The sequence below is a fragment of the Eschrichtius robustus genome, chromosome 3, assembly GCF_028021215.1.
Source record: "Eschrichtius robustus isolate mEscRob2 chromosome 3, mEscRob2.pri, whole genome shotgun sequence".
Classification (NCBI taxonomy): domain Eukaryota; kingdom Metazoa; phylum Chordata; class Mammalia; order Artiodactyla; family Eschrichtiidae; genus Eschrichtius; species Eschrichtius robustus.
This window is the reverse complement of record NC_090826.1, coordinates 71,798,030-71,810,591: the sequence shown is the minus strand read 5'-3', so window position 1 is coordinate 71,810,591 and position 12,562 is coordinate 71,798,030. Positions and strand designations below refer to the sequence as shown.

At 36.4% G+C, this 12,562-nt stretch overlaps 1 protein-coding gene across 9 annotated transcripts in view; it reads right to left on the bottom strand.

Annotated features, from left to right (window-relative positions):
• The window catches only part of ADGRL2 (adhesion G protein-coupled receptor L2), a 180,052-nt gene that overhangs the window by 86,538 nt on the left and 80,952 nt on the right, over nucleotides 1-12,562 (bottom strand). The window lies entirely within an intron of this gene.

Below are 12,562 nucleotides of genomic sequence, written 5' to 3'. Positions count from 1 at the left end.
AGGAAGAAATCATCACAGGTATCAGTACCATTTCTTAATTGCACTTTCTTCCTTTGTACACGAATTCATCCTTAATTATTTAATTGAACATTTTTCGGGACTTTTTAAAAAATCACTGCTAAAAGTATATGACTGACTCCCAAATATGACTTTGCATCAGAGTCATCTGGTAAGTATTTTTTAAAAGACGTATCTGCAAACCCGAATCCAGCCCTACTGAGTCAGAATATCTGGGTTCAGATGAAGGTAGGATATCTGTATTTGGGGAAGAAAATTTATTTATTTGCAACACACTGATACAATAACTAAGACATGCCAAGAATTTCTCCAAGGCCCTTTAAAATAGGTTTTCTCTATTACATATTTGTTAAGTCGTCACCATATTTCCTCTTAATTCTCTAATATAGTTTTACTTTAATCTTTGAACATATTCATAACGGCCACTCTGAAATGTTTATCTGCTAAATCTAACATCCAGGCCCACAACAGAGGCAGTTTCTATTGAATGTTTTTTCTCCTAAGTATGGGTCAACTTTCCTGTTTCTCTGCATTAGCTTGCAAATTTTTTGTTGTTGTTGAAAACTAGACATTTAAAATAATATACTGTTAGCTATTCTAGATTCCTTTCCCCTGAGAATTGTTGCTGTTGTGATATTTTCTTTTCAGCATTCTGACTGAATTTAGTCTGCTGACTCTGTCTTCCCCTGTACTTTGCAGCTGCTGTGTGTCTCTGTTCACTATTGTCGTTGTTATTTTAATTCTTATTTTTATTTTCTAGCTTGACTTTCTTGGGATCACACCTGTCTCTGCATAGCTTAGTGATCAGCCAATGACTGAGCAAAGACTTTGCACAAAAACCATGAACCCATAATAAGGTCTCCACTCTCTGCTGATTGATCTGTATGTTAGGGAGAGTTCAAAGTTCAAGCAGTTTTCAAGTCAGCCTTGGTTATTTTTCTGCCACGTCCCCTCGCATCTCCTCTGCTCTGTGTGTAGCTTCTCAGTCAGTCAAGAACGCAGAGGACGTTTGGCTCTTTCACTTCCAAGGTTTGGCTCTTTCATTTCCAAGGTCTCCTGGTTATGTTTCAGACTGGCACTCAGTCTCCCCACCTGGGACCACAACCTCAGGTTAGCAAGAGCTAGGGGTTTTCCCCATCTGTTTTCCAGTGTTTACCACTTTTACTGACAACACTGCTGGGCATGGGTTTCCACACTCTACTCTAAATCAAGCCAACTCTCCCTGGCAGCTCAGTCACAGATTTTCAAGGCCAGCCTTGCTCTGACAAAACTAACCACAATGACATAGCCAGAGTGCAGGGTGGGGGGAGGAGCAGCCCCAGGCTAGAAGGCTTTAAACTTGAACTATGTGCACCAAAAGTTCCATCAGCTTTTTTTTCAAGAAATCCTTCCCAATTTCTTATTTGGCCCTGGTTAATTTCCAGAGCCCTAAAATGGTGGTTGTTGACAATTTTGTTTAGTTTTATACTTGTTTGGGGGAAGAGGATTTGTCACCCTCTTCACCCCATCATCACTAGAAGTCCCTCTGAGGACTTTACAAATATATACTGACTACAAATCCTCATAACAACCATATGAGATAGGTATTATTATTATCACTATTTTACAAAGGAAGAAATTGAAGCACAGAAAAATTATGTTTTCCAAAATCACACATCCAATAAGAATGAAATCAAGGTTTGAAACCTAATACTTCAGCTCCCAAACTCATGCTTTTCAATGTTACTTTAATGCCTCTCCAAATGATAATGACACTTAGCAGCAGGTTGGGGACCCCTGTTGTACAGAACATAGTTAGGGTGTACTGGGTGCCTCTAGTCCTAGAGGAACAAGGGCAAGAAAGGAAACAGTTGTCTGATGGTCAAGTAGTCAATGAAATTGCTCAGTCAACATAATCAACATAAAGAAATGCCCAAATTAAAGCTCTTTAATCACACTATTACTATGACATTTATTCTAAGCTGTACTTTCAATATATTTCTGTTTCAACAAAGAAAAAAAAAAGCATCCCAACAAGCAAAGTGTAATCCAGTCCAACTGACAATCGAAGAAAAAACTTGTGGGAGGCTCTGTGAGCAAAAAATCAATATTGCAGCTTTCTGCTGTGCAAATGTGAACACTGCCAAATAGTGGTGCTTAGAGTAAAAAGAACTGTTTTGCTCCATTTTCTCCACTCTGAACAAATGACTTTGAAGACACTTTTTCCCTCCCAAGCTATAAAATGTCAAGCAATAACTGTGCTTTAGGCTAGTGATTGGAATAAACACCTCCTGTCAACAGGTGCAGTGACGTAGGACTGAAATCTTTCACATTCAGGGAATAACTCCTAATAAACAGATGTACTGCTATGAGATGGGCATTTGTAAGACCAGAATTGGAAGTCTAACATTGGATTTCGCATCATTTATGAGCATTTTGGCAAGAAAATATGCTACTCTGGCAATAAATAGTATACTGCTATAAGCTTATGCCTGTGGTGGACTTCAAACTCTTGATTAGGAACATTTTGCTTTTCTAACATTGTCTCCCTCAGTCTGCTCTTTGGACGTTTCTGTAAAATCATACATTCCAATAAAAGACTTATTAAGCTATAATATAAAAACTTCAACTTTTCTGGTACTGTTTTCCTTAATTACTTTGAACTGAACCCTGTCATGTATGCCCTGCTTATGCCAGCTAGGGTCCCAGTAAGCACCACTCCTTTTGATTATCATGGTCCTCTATGGGACTGAGGCTGTGACTTCAAGCTCTACAGAAACATTAACTCAGACCATCGTCTATTACCAGTGATGGAATATGAAATCTCTGATTTATTCCTGTTTATATATGCTAGTAAGATTTCTTCCTAAAAGGGAAATAAGAAAAATACTTAATGAGGAGGGGAGCATGATTTCCACCAGGCTGAACTCTAGTTTAGAAGCTGCCAGAAAACTTATTTCCATTTCATTTTAATTTAGGTGAAAAGTCAGTGTTCAAAGTAAACCTAAATGATAAATTATTTCACTAGTAGTTCAACTTTTTCAATTTATCGCTGCATATTCATGAGGTTATTATAACAAAATTTTTAAAATCAAGGATGTATAATAAAACTTACCTTTGTATACTAAAAGGCAGTATGTTAAAAACTCATTCCATGTAAGTTTGCAGAATGTCACTCTATTGTTTTACTCTATTAGTCCATTTTAAGAAATAGCTTTATCAATCAAACTCTAAAATATCTAATTTTTTGTGTTCATTAACATATAATTCTTTAACCTGTCAGTATTATGTGAGGAGCCTAAACCATGGCATGTGCACAGTAAAAACAACTACTTTCACCTTTGAACTTGTGTTCATGCCAAGAACAAAGAAAATAAAGGAATGCAATGTCATTTCCCAGCACCCTGGCCTTGAAAATGTAGCAATCTGTGTGTTAAGTAAACTTGGTTAGCATGAAACACAAATCAAATCCTTACAAAAATATAAAGTTCTTGCAAAAGAAAGTGTTCAAACAATTTAAGGTCATGTAACTACAAAATAGTCAACTCACCATATATGTGTGACATGCCTTAGCTTCTTGTGTCTTTCTGGTTTACAAAACATTTTTTTCTATTTTGGGTATATTTTAAATTCTGAAGCACTTCAAACAAAAAAATGTTTAGAAGAATGTTTACAGTTTCAAGTAAGATCAATTTATACACAAAATACTAAGATTTACATTGGAATACACAAAAATTCCTAATAAATACATAATAAAAAATTAATACATAATTAAATCCGACTATATAAACAGCAAGGGAAAAAAACTTTACCTCTGTGGTTTGTTAAAAGGAACAAAATTCTGGACACTTTGGACACTCAAAACGTAAAAATATACTGCAAGAATGCCATCAGCTATTAGGTTCAAATATGACTACTCCTGAAAAGCCTCTCAATATTTTAAGGAGAAAGTATGCATTATAAGTCCTTCAAAACATTTGGAGATTAAATTCCTTATTAGAAAGAAACTGATCTCTCCCACTTAAAAACCTGTAAATTATCTGGCACTGATTAATAATTCACAAGTGCCATTAAAATATAGCAATTTAAAAGTTATAAATTACTCTCAGTTTAATACTGAACTTTAAAAGAAAAATTCCTGGTAAGCATGTCTATTAAGAATAATATATGCCACAGACAGACGCTTTTAATAGTCTCAGCATATAGCTAGCTATAACTTCTTGAAAGTTCACAAACATATAATACTTTCATTCTGATCTACTTTTAAATATTAGTGAATTTTGTATTAAGCCTCAACATTACCCTTACTACTCAGTGCCTATGCCCTCTGCACAGGATGTTCTACTCGTTTTTCTCTTAGTAAACAATTATTCTCCAAAAATCCAGTTCAAAGCTTCCCTAACAATGGGGAATGAAGAACCTGAGCTCAGGTTTGGGTCATCTATTTTCTTTCTTCCAATAAATATTTATGAGTGCCTACTATGTGCCTAGCACTCTTCCACACACTTGGGATATAACAGTGAAAAAAATGACAATGATCCCTGTGTCTGGGTAGCTTCCATAGGGAGTGAGTTCTCCTTGAGGAAAGATATCATCCACCACATTACAATGCCAAGCCTGATAGAGTCAGTTTACAGTGGTCTCTTTATAGTGGACATAAAATAAAGACATGTTAAAACAATAGGTGTAGGAATGAAATGAGTGCACGAACAATTATGAGCTCCACTATCAGAGCAGGCAACATGTTCTTTACTTATATTCCTCTCCTACTGAACGCTGAGCTGCTGAATACAAAGAAGTGAAGCTTATTTATTTTTGTATCCTTAGCTTCCAACACAGTGCATGGTACATAGGCAGCAATCACCTTTTGCTTAATTTTATTTTATGCACTATTTTATACCTTAATTCCTTGTATAAAAAGTTGTCAAATACACCTAAGAACATAAAATGAAGATGTTTTTATAGAGGGGGAGAAAACACACACACCACAATTTTATCTTTTTATATATGTTAGTTTTAAAGTTTCTAGTTTTGAAGTTTCAGCTATGTACATTATCAGGAAATGTTGTATTTAAAACATTTTATGTCAGGAGATAAAAATATATATATAAATGTAACAAAGATGACATCTTCACCAGAGTCTCCAAATCAGTGGGATTCAACTATGAAATGCACCCTTAAAAGACTGACCACCTGCTAGTTAAAAATCATACAGGAGTTGTGGTCATTGGTCATGTAAAAGCATCACAAAAACCAGAATAGCAACTTTACCACTCCCCTTTTTCTTCCCTCAAGGAAATAGTAAACACTTAATATTTATTTTTTATTTATTTAATAAATATTTATTATTTATTTAATATTTAATATTAATATTTACTATTTTTAATAACTAGTTAAAACCAGTTTAACATTAAGAAGTTACTATCGGAAATACAATTTCTCAAGTCATTTACATTGCACTATCAAATCAAAATTCATAAGTAATTCTGTATAAAGTATTCACTGACAACAACAACAACAACAAAAAAAACTAGCGAATAATCACAGAATAAGTAAGAAAATAATTTCATCGTCTCTTCTGGTACAACAATTTATTTCTACTTCCACATTGATTATTTACTATAATCTTCTAGCAATTTTATTATTATTTTTTTATTACCCTTCCTGTTATCAGAAATTCCATTACCTCCCCTCACCCATCCAACCTCAGAACATATGTTCTTAAAAGCGGTTAAACAAAGCAACAACACAAAAACATGTGTCGTTCCTTCATCCAGTGGCTCACCCCAAGCTATACCGGCTAAAGGATTCTATTCCTTTCCTGTCACGGTATTAGTCTGATGAATACAACTACCTAGGAGTGGAGACCTCATTTAAAGTATTCCCCAGGCAGGTCTCCCAGATCAGAAAGTCAAAATTCAGATTCTAAGTCTTTTTGTTAATATCTTGTATTCAAACATAAACAATATGAAAAAAAAAAAAAAACCCAAACTCCCAAAAAACTATTAACCATAACTTCATTTTTTAAAAGGTACATTTAAATTGAATCACAAGAGGGACAACAATGTATATAAGACTTCCATGTCAATTAACTTTTATTTGGTAACAATGAACTCTAAAGATGTTAATTTACCAGTGTTACAAGGGCTTCTCATTAAAGGCATCTATAAGGGGGCCAATTAATACCAATTCTAAAACTTATTTAACTACACAGAAACTGCAGGAAACCACCCACTCATTTCTCTCTTTCCCAAACAGGAATCCAAAGGTAATCACATTCAACTGCTGACTCAAACAAGTGTCCTAGAAGGGAAAGGCATTATATCTCCACATACATTCCCATGAGGTATTTATTTCTCACTTCAGGTAGGAAAGATTAGCACAGCCTGAAACCAGTCTCAACTCTTATCTTGACTTTTCACAAACTGTTACCCACACTAACCACTAACACTTCAATCACTTAAAACATGTCAGGCATTTAACCTTTTCCCCACCGAAGGAGGGAGAAATTTCATGTCTTTCTTCCTACATGCCATAAAAGGCACTCTTTCCCTAAAACCTCAAAGGACTTTAGGAAGTTAGGGCTTTTTTAAAAAAAAAATATTTAACTGAACACACTAATTTTATCGAAGATGACACAAATGCTTTTCTGCCAGAAGTGAGAAGGCATCTTCCAATAGGGTTCTAGAAAGAGAAATTCTTACTGAGGTCCTTTCCCATCTCAAAAAAATAACTCATGAGACCAAAGTTGACTTATTTAGTTTCCTCCCTTTTCCCAAAAATGATGCTTAAAATTTTATTCTAAATTATACCACAGGAACTTCCCTGGCAGTCCAGTGGTTAAGACTGCACCTTCCAATACAGGGGGTACGGGTTTGATCCCTGGTTGGGGAGCTAAGATCCCACATGCTTCGTGGCCAAAAAACCAAAACATAAAACAGAAGCAATATTGTAACAAATTCAATGAAGACTTTAAAAATGGTCCACATAAAAAAAAAACTTAAAAACAAAATAAATTAAAAAAATAAATTATACTACATACATGGAATTTCTGAAACCCCAAACTAGACTGTAACTACTAAGATGTAACTCTGCCTTTATAAATAAAGGCTATTTTTTGTCTCATGAACAAGTTGTAAAGATAAATTTCTAAAAGATATACAGAACTATTGGAGTAACTAACCAAGTGGGTAATAAGATCTATAAAAACAAAAATTAAAAGATTTACTCCAGTGAACACTGTACTACTGTGCTGTTACATTTTTCAATGCTCCTGGACCAATTAAAAAACTGCAAAATAAATGAAACCAAATGCAGTCGTGAACCCATTTTTGTGAACTTCAATTCAAAATGCAAACTCAAAATAATCAAAACCACCTCCAAATGGAAAATAGCATTTCAAAGTTATCTCTTACTAACATCTTTGGTAGCCTCACCTAAACACAGTTATTGCTCATTCATTCATCCACTTGTATTTGTGTCCTTAGCACATTCTAATTTCTCCACCAGACTATTCTGAGATAAGCCACAGAAACTCATAATTCCCAAAAACAAACAAAAAAAAAAAGGAGAGAAGAAACTTGAAATTCTCAAGTTGGAGGCAACTCCACCTCTTTCACAAACTACAGAAAGCCCACTCAATGATAAAAGTTCTCCCTGACAAAAGAGATGACTTCTAGAAGTATTCTACTGTGATACTCTGAGTGAAAACAGAAACTGCTTCCCCAAATGGTATGAAGGTTATCATATAATTCCTTAAAAGACAATATAATAACCTTTATTTCATGGGTGGTTTCGGTGTTATTATTTTTGCATTGTGATGTTGAGGTTTGTTCAATTTTTGATGAAAAGGTGAGGTTTTAAAGAACACACTCAAGCTGTTCTCAAATCTGTGTCGCCAGAGCAGCAGGGAGGGAGGTGGAGGTGGGAGGGATAAGTTTAATCTGACATTGCACAGCGAAAATGTTGCCTTCTTAAAGAACAAACAGTACGACTTGCCTGCAGTTAAAATTTTATCCTTTCTTGTATTTAACTGCCAAGTTGAACATCAAGAGAACAAGAAAAAGCACGGTAGCAGGTCCAAGTGCATAGACCCTGCCCTTACATACACAGCCCAGTGTCATCTTTCATGCTTGCCTTGTATAGGTACCAACAGCGCAGAGGCAACAGAGCAGTTCCAACTTCTGGATTCAGACATTCTAATGAATTATAAGGAATTGTAAGGAAAAACGGCTCTTAGGAACCCTGTTTCAGCCCGTGTTGCTATGTCTCAGTGTACTACTCTAATGTCCCTTCCCTCTACTTTACATCAGGTCTCTCCAACCCCTGGGCTGCGGACCGGTACATTTTAGGAATCGAATCGGGCCACACAGCAGGAGGTGAGCAGCTAGCGAGCAAAGCTTCATAAACTGCCACTCCCCATCGCTCTCATTACCTCCTGAACCATCCCCCCCCCCGACCCCCGTCCGTGGAAAAACTGTCTTCCCCGAAACCGGTCCCTGGTGACAAAAAGGTTGGGCACCGCTGCTTTAAATGTTTATTTTCCTTTACAACCTCAAATACTTTAAATTTCACCCTTATGAAGCTGAATGTTGCCAGATAATAAAGCTCCCTTGCTATAAAAAAAGAAGAAGAAAGGCTTGATAAGAGTCTCAAAAACAAGTGCTTCTTATCAGAAAATGAGAGTAAGTTTAGGTGAATCTGATTTATAATGACAACAGGCATGTTTCAGAAAATTACATCTCCCAAGATAAACTGTCTAAACAAATACCACAAAGTTTAAATACTTTATATAAGATGTACTCACAAATCATGAGTATCAATTTCAAAGTAGGTGAAGAAAAAAAAAAAAACAGGAAAAAGAAATAAACATAAGTAACAAATAAACATATACAATGCTCAATTTAATTGGTAAGAGCAAAAGGAGGCAAAAAATTAAAATATGATGAAATTTTCTCCTATCAAATTACCAAATATCTATTTGTTTGAGTATTGTAAAACACACAGCCTCATACATTTCTAAGATTACAAACCGATACAATATTTCTGAAAGGACTCTTACCAAATTTCTTTTGTAAATATATGTTCTGGGGCTTCCCTGGTGGCGCAGTGGTTAAGAATCCGCCTGCCAATGCAGGGGACACGGGTTCAAGCCCTGGTCCGTGAAGATCCCGCATGCCACAGAGCAACTAAGCCCATGTGCCACAACTACTGAGCCTGTGCTCTAGAGCCCGCGAACCACAACTACTGAGCCTGCGTGCTGCAACTACTGAAGCCTGCACGCCTAGAGCCCGTGCTCCGCAACAAGAGAAGCCATCGCAATGAGAAGCCCGTGCACGGCAACGAAGAGTAGCCCCCGCTCACTGAAACTAGAGAAAGCCTGTGCGCAGCGACGAAGACCCAACACAGCCAAAAATAAAAAAATAATAATAAAATAAAATAAAATAAATTAAAATATATATATATATGTTCTGAAAAGAATCCAACATTTGACAGATTTAGATAAAAAGACATTCATAATGATAAGTTTGAGACAAACTAAAGAATCAAAATAGTAAAATGGCTCAAAAGTACATTGATAAAATAGAATGATACAATCCTAATAAACCATATTATAAATGATAAGTAATAATAAATATTATAAATAATAATTTAATAAATAATATTTAGTGATTTGAGAATGCATTCTTAGAGAATTATGCAAAACAAGATATACATGAATATATAGGGGACAAAAGAGACCCAGGAAGCAGAAACCCTTTTTTTGGGATAACAGTGACCAGCTCGTCAAAACCAACTGGGCTCAGCAATCGGGGAGGTGATGAAAACTGGCCATCCAAACTGAGGTACCAAGAAGCAGAACTTGGGTTAAAGTGAGCAAGTGAACAAAACGGCACTCTTCCAAGTAGGATAATGAAATCCTATTCCCCTTTTGGGGAATGATCTGAAAATATACCATCTCTCACCCTGAGAATCAAAGTGTTTCCTAGACCTTCCTGGTTCCGAGCTACCGGACTCTGCACACCAGATGCCTATGTGGACATGGTGGTTTTTCCCAAAGACTGGATATATCCCTACTCCTTACATCAACTCCCCCATTGCATCTGAGATCCATTTTCCTGGGGTGGTCTGTGCCCAAACACACTGATTCAATAAGGAAAGAAATATTTTGCTAAAGCAAGGCCTGTCTCCTATAGATTACATGAGTTTTTCCTACTTCCCACCTCTTCCAACTCATAATGACCTTCTTGCTGTTTGCTCCAAATTTCCCCCAACTCAATCCAGGCTTCTTACCGGCACATCCCACGGTGGCCACTTTGCTATTGTTTGTGTTAACCCTTACATGTTGAAAGGTGAGTGAGCCATCTATTTTTATGGAATTAACTATTTATATAAAAGAAAGAAGCAAATGATACCTGTGACATCAAGGTGTTATGTAGGAAATTCCAATAATTTATTTTTTCATACAATTTATTAAAATGTATACTTAATCTGCTTACACTATGGAATTGAGTCAATCATTTATTCATAATCTAAAATATAGTACAGGTGTACCTGCTTTTGCAACTTTCTGCATGCCATTCTCCCCACTTAGAATTCTCTCCTATATGCTCAGCTTCAGGGCCTCCCTCTCATTTAAGGGCTCAAAAGCTCCCTTCTCTTAAAACCTTCCCTAGCAGAAGATACAGCATAAAACTATCATGAAACTAACAAAAACCAGACTTGATTCAAGACAGGATGATACTTTTGCACTTATACAAATTATGTGCATAAGACTGTCCAAATCACGCTAACAAATGTTAGGTGTTTCAAAGAAAAGTAATGTATTGTCAAAGGAGAAGAGCATTAAAGGAGGGGTCACTGGTTATCACAGTGTCCCACATGCACCGCTCATGTACACTGAGTCTTACTGAAAAGGCAAACAGTAGAGCCAGCACATCCAGATTCCAAAGGATGCCCCAAGAATGCGGAGACAAACAACCACTCCTGCCCTTTAGAGAGATGTTCTCTCCATCTCCCTGGTGATGTGGACTTCTGACTTCCAGTGTCTGCTCTACTCTGCAACAGTATTCTGTAAGCTTGTCAACCACATTCACTTGTAGAAAAGTACCCACTTACATATCCCATAGGCTGGCTAATTTGCTTGCTTCCTGTGTGCTTTAAAACCTAGTTGTTGGGAGGCTGCACATATATCTTGAAAGTCTTAGTCTTCTGGAACAAGAAGTCTTATTTCTAGGAACTTCTTAACCACGGGTGATTTGGTAAAACTCTGTATTTCAGTTTCCTTCTCTGTAAAATTGGGATAATAGCACCTATGTCTCACAGGGTTTTGTGAGGATTAAATAAGTAACTACATGTAAAGTATTCAGAAGAGTGCCTGACAAGGTAAAGTACTCAATTTTGTCAACATACTTTTCTTAAAAAGTGTTGCCTTTGACACCTGGTCATAAGCTCTGGGTTCCATCTTCGGTAAACTAAGGAAACAGCCTAATTGGTTAAATTATAAACCAGATATAATTGAATAACTCATTATATGCAGATAATTTGCAGATTATGAAATCATAATTATAGGTAGTGAGAAATAAGCTAGTCCCTGTTGTTCCCATCTGTCTCTCCTATACGTTCTTCGAGGGCACAAAGTTCATCTGCCAACTGTGTGTGTGTGTGTGTGTGTGTGTGTGTGTGTGTGTGCAGGCACAGTACTACACTAGTAAATAGGTCAGGAAAAGGGACCATGACTTGCAAGGATTTATAATATTCTAGACACAGTGTACATTATCTCAATTATCACTATGATTTAGCTGAATCCACAGAATCCTGGCTGTTTAGTGGATTCTTACATCCCTTTTTAAGATCAGAAACAGGAAAAACCTCCTCGGACGAGTTTTCTCTGAAGCTACCCCACCTCACCCCCTGAACTGTGTCGTAATTCTGACAATACGTCCATGGACACTCTCTGCACTATCACATGGTTTCAAACTTATCCGTTTATATGTCTCTCCTTTTAAGACTAAATATTCCTTGAAGGCAGGAATGGATACTTATTCCTGTTTTTATCCCAAGCATCTAGCACAATGCCTGGTTATGGTAAGCACTTGATACATATGTCATGTTAATTTTACAGCTCAGAAAATGGAGGCTCTGGGGTATTTATCCAAGGTCACATTACTACAAAAGGAATATGAAGACTGGCCTTAATGCTCCTCTCACTATACCATGGTACCTTTGTCAAGTCCTATCAGTAGTTATTTTTGAGCTTCGAGACCACTTCACGTCAGCACCTTTTTTAGCCTATTTTACCATGGGCATCACTGCAATTCTAAGAAATCCCTCAAAACCTTTCCTAGGCATTTAAAATAAACCCATCAAATGCACATTAAAGTGACACACTAATAAATTTTGCATAGATTTTCCAGAGGTTACATTAAACTTGTTTTGTAAACTATGTGTTTGAATATGTAACTCCCTCACCTAGTAACACTTTTGTGTGTTAACACAAGTCGAAATTTTATTTGGAAATCTGATAGGCAAAATTTCAAAGTCAGCCAAAGGTTAGTAACAAACA